Consider the following 5,572-nt stretch of genomic DNA (forward strand, 5'->3'; position numbering starts at 1 on the left):
TCGTATGCTGTAAAGCCCTGTGAGGCAAATTGTGATTTGTGATATTGGGCTTTATAAATAAAATTGATTGAATTGAAATTGAATTGATTGATTGAAATTCTACTTAAGTACAAGTACAGCTACCCTTCTAAAAATCTACTCAAGTAAAAGTAAAAAGTAGTTTGTTTAAAATGTACTTAAAGTAGAAGTTACTTAGTTACTTCCAACAGCTTGACAGGGGTCACTCCTATGCAGTGCAGAAATGGTCCAGGGTCATAAATAGAATAGAATTCAATTCAATTCAGGGCTGCACAATATCATTAGAGCATCACCATGGCGATGTGTTCTTGTGCAACAGTCACATTGTGAGACTCGCAGTATCAGTTCATCATATCAATATAATATTAGTCAAAGGCAATATGCCATACTTATTTTGCTGCTTAGTACTTTAGGTTGTGAAGTTCTCAGTTTCCATGACAGTTTGATTGTAAAATGTATATTTCATTCAAATACAGACTTTCAAATCCCAAATGAGGACTTCTTTACAAATAGAGCTATTCAACTTATTGCAACACTGTATATTGCAGCACATATCACAGTATACAAAATTGTCCTCACATTGTCAGTTGTGTCTAATATTGCGCAGCCCTCATTCATTTTGACTCACCAACACAACTGTTAGACTGATGATACACAGAGCAACTTTTTGAGCAATGTTGTTGGGCATTGGGCATCCACAAGAACCACTGGGACCCAACACCACTTCACTTGTGTTTTCTTTTCATTAAAATTTAATAACTTGACAGAAGAGGTTTAGGCGAGAAAGCATCTTTCTTCTTCAGCGGCACAGATATCTGACTATCGTCAGCATAACAATGGAAATAAATACCTGCTTTCTAAGGATGGAGCCCAGAGGCAGTAAATACAGTAAGAAAAGCAGGGGCCCTAAAACTGAACCCTGTGGAACCCCATATGACAGCGGAGCAGAGCAGGACTCAGGACCACCAATGCTTACACATAGAGTTGTGTCTGCCAGGTAAGACCTAATCCACTCCAGAGCACTACCACAAATGCCCACTAGGTGCCGTAACTGCGCCACCAAGATATTGTGGTCCACAGTATCAAAGGCTGCTGTTAAGTCCAGCAGAACAAGAATCACATAGTCACCAGAGTCATTTGCAGGAGGGTGTCATTAAAAACTCTTCATAAAGCGGACTTTGTGCTTTGCAGTGTTTTAAAGGCAGACGGACAGAGCTCCAGGAGTTCATGCTCGTCCATGAAGAACTTTAACTGAGCATCAACAGCTTCCTCCAGGATCCTCGACATAACAGGCAGCTGGAGACTCAAGCCTGATTTATGGTCCTGTGTTGAATCAACGACGTCGCTACGTCGTAGGGTACGGGGCTACGCAGAAGGCTCGCCGTAGCCCCCGGCGTAGCCTGACGTGCACCTCCCCAAAAATTTAACTACACGTCAAGGCGACGCAGACCCAGTGCAGGGCTATGATTGGTTTGCTTGGTAGCAACGCATTTCCGGTTCCGTATTTCCAGTTTGCGCCATCCCCGCCATCTTTAAACATCTTCTGTTGCGATGTAGATGTTGCAGTATTAAGGCTCATCTTCTGTTGCGATGTAGATGTTGCAGTATTAAGGCTCATTATATATATGCCATTATGCTCAACGTTCAATACGGATACGGCCGGAGCCTTCTGTCCATGCTCCGCGTTCATTTCTCTGTGACCAGAAAAGCCGGAAGCTAAACAAAGAATCAACTAGAGACGACGATAACCACTCAGGAAAGGAACGCAGCCTCTTACCACTCTGGCGGTGAATTGCACCGCGATGAAACGGAGTGACGGAGAAGTTCAAAGGGTTCACGACGGCGTCACGGCAACAACGTAGTGACATCGTTGAGTCAATGCAGGACCATAAATCAGGCTTCAGTTTGGACCTGGACGTTAGTGACGCAGCATCATTTCATTTATTGATTTATTTGTTCCAACCTGGACAAAATACAACAACAGTGCAACCCTCAATTTACACCCTCCGTGGTGAGAAAGGAGCAGGAAGAAGAAAACTTATTATAGCTGCCCCCTACTCTGAGCTAATGTGATCAAATAATGGACGACCTGCGGCCTGTGTCCATCACACATGATCTCTGTAACAAGCTACAACGTGAATTAAGACAGCACCGAAACAAATTACAGCAACTTCAAGTTTGAGACACAGCTCTGTGAATGTGAGTGATGACAGCAACTCAGTGAAAATAGTGAATATGCATGATGTCATCATCAGTGATGATGTCACCGATTTACCCGACACGTTCAAACTGAAACGCACATCTGTTTGAGTGTGTGTGTGTGTGTGTGTGTGTGTGTGTGTGGTTTGCAGACCTGCAGCGATTTCTCATGAACAGCAGAGGGTGCTGACGTCTCATCTCCATCAGCTCCAGCAGGACAGGAAACAGCTGATGAGGAGCTGAGGACACGACACGTCTCATGTGATGCTCAGGGATGGAGACAACATGGAGGACAGACGTTGAGGGGAGGCTGTGATTGGCTACAGTCGCTCTGATGTAAAGAACAGACAATTATGATTAGTAAGAACAATAGTATGAAACAAGTCTGTAAATATAAAGTATTAAAATAAAACGTGAGGCTGATTTACCAAAACAACATGTTTGTTTACACGTCACTTTTGCACCTTTTGTTTTGTGGTCGTCATGGCGACCTGTCATCTGCTGACGGATGGGTTTTGGACCAGTCTGCAGATCCCTTGCTGGGACTCTGCTCCTCCAACACAAACACTGAAACATCAAACACTTAATTTCCTGCTGCTGATTCTTAACCACCACTTTGTCCTCCTGAGACCTGCGTCCTCATGTCCTCATGTCCTCATGTCCTCGTGTCCTCATGGCTTTACTGCACCGTTTACTCCACTCTGGCTCACTCAGTCCTGTTGTCCTCGATCGTGGACACTTTTTGTCCCACCTGCTGGTAATAAGACCACCTTGCACTATTCATGTAAAAACAAGATGGCCGCCATCTCTGCAGAGTCAGTCTGCAGCTGATCCTGAGACAGACGTGGACAAAACCTGATCACATGTTATGGTTCAAACTTTATTTATGATTAATGATGTTTGCAGTTTGATCTGGCAACAAAGTTGACCAATTTTATTGACAGTTACAAGATCACACGCTGTTAATGAGGACGTGCTCATCTGAGGACATTTTTATCAAGTCCTCTGCTACTTACATGTTTTGATCTGGGAGTTATTATTATTATTATTATTATTATTTGTTTGTTTTTTTCTCACACTTCAGAAACTTGTTGTGATCTGAGCCATTAGTAGTTTTCTTTGTTTGTTTTTTGTTTTGCTTTTTTTGCCTTTGATTTTTAATGATATATTTGTTTTACACGATGACGTCATGTTTGCTTTGTGTGGACCCCAGGAGGAGTCGATGCTACTGTGGTAGTGACTGATGGGAATCCAAATAAATAAATAAATAAATAATGAGGGGGGTGTCCCCAGTGTCCACAGTGTCCCCCCTGAAATCTGCACCTGTGCATTAATACAACAGCAGATTGTTGTTGGTGTCATAAATCAGCCCTCCGTGTCAGGTTATAATAATTGTTTGTATATGTCTAATTATTATTGTTGATTGTTGTTGATGTTTCTCTGATCAGTGTGTCAGACGGGGCGTCCAGAGCTCCTGCAGGTTTGAGTCTGAGAGGTCGTAAAATAATTTATAAAGAAGGAAAGAAAAAGAAAAAGAAACAACACGTGACTTGTCTCTGATCGTTTCTTTTTCAGGCCTGTAAAATGTTTTAATGAGATGATGTCTCAGTGGCTCAGTGGGCGGAGCAGGCCCATGTACAGGGGTGGTGTCCCTGCTGCAGCGGCCGTGGGTTTGATTCTAGCTGTGGCCCCCGCTGCACGTCGTCCTCTCTCCTACACTTCGAAAAAAACAAAATCTTAGACAGAAAAATTTGGTGAAATGTGACGGCCTCATTAATCCCAACGTGTTTGAACAGCTCGCCTTGCAGACACACAACACACAGTAACATGTGGACACATATATGAATCAGTAATAAGAACATACTGAGGAATAAAAAAATCTATAAACAACAAACGTTAATTGACAGATTATCATGAAAGAGATTTATGAAAAACAATCAAAACAGAAATGTGCAGAGACTTTAACAGACGAACAGCGAGAGAACAAACAATCTTTATCATCAGTTCTTTTACAAACAGGTCAAACGTAACGACGACGACACGGCGAGCACAAGAATCTTAAACACACGTGTCTTTGTGAACATGTCAGGAGGAGGTGAAAGCCTCTCCTCTTTAATCTAACTCATTGTTCAGGACAGTGTAACCATGGTGATATACAGGTTATTATGGTCTGTAATAGACATGGACATTCAGCAGGAGAAAAGAGAAACTCCTCCACAGGAGGCGCCAGAGAGTCAGAGAGGAGGCGGAGCTGCTGCAGGAGGTGAAAACTAGTCTTACTGTAGTTTGACCCGCAGTTTGCGTCACCAGCCTCCTTCTTCTCCTCATATTTTTAGATTCAGTGAGACTTCCTCTTCCACAGGACATCACTGTCTCTGATGTCCATCCAAAATAAATGCCCATAAATACACTTAGAAATCATAAAAACAGACGCTGCAGAACCTGCCTGACAATCCCTGATTTTAGGTTCACAGAGAACATGACGTCATTGCAGACACGAGCTGCTCACACGTCATTCGGCTCAGTGTCCGTGGACACACTTTGACCACATGGAGACTAAACGACGGGTAAAGACTTCATGTCCCCTGCATGAGACTGATCAGTTGGAGGGGCTTTAGGACCATGAGGAGGAAATCTCTGCAGCCACACACACACACACACACACACACACACACACACACACACCTCCTCTGTATTCAGTACACATGCCTCCTCCTCCTCCTCTTCATCTCTTCTCTGCAGGAGAACCATCCTCCGGTCAGACGGACACCTGCCTGCCCGCCTGTCTCTCCTCTCTCTTGGCTCCTTCTCTCTCGGAGCACCGGACCATCACAGCGGGACTCCGGGCTCCTGTACGCCGCTAAGAGCGCTCGGAGGGCGGCAGTAGGACAGAGGAGGGGTCGGTGTGAAGCCTGGATGCAGGGTCTCATGTCTCACCTTGGGAGGTGAGTATGCGCGCGCGTGCGGACATGTGTATGCGTGTGTGTTCTGTCCTCTCGTGATCACACGACATGTTTAGCATCGCCGGTGACAGTGTCGGTATTCAGCGGAGCCACGACGAGATTTAAAGACATCTGTGTTTATGTATGCGGCCTGTAAACATCCGTGCGCGCGCGCGTGTGTGTATGAGCGTGCGCGTGCTCCAGGCTGCTGCAGGTCTATGTGATGAGCTCAACACAAACACACAGTAAATATCACATACCATGACGTCATATACACAGAACCACAGGACAGTGACGTCACCGTCACCATGACTGAGTGATCACACACAGCACTGTGACTGTGTGCAGGGTGGAGCTGCATGTTGGTGATGGAGCTGCATGTTGGTGAAGGAGCTGCATGTTGGTGATGGAGC

This window comes from Epinephelus moara, chromosome 19, assembly GCF_006386435.1.
Source record: "Epinephelus moara isolate mb chromosome 19, YSFRI_EMoa_1.0, whole genome shotgun sequence".
Lineage (NCBI taxonomy): Eukaryota > Metazoa > Chordata > Actinopteri > Perciformes > Serranidae > Epinephelus > Epinephelus moara.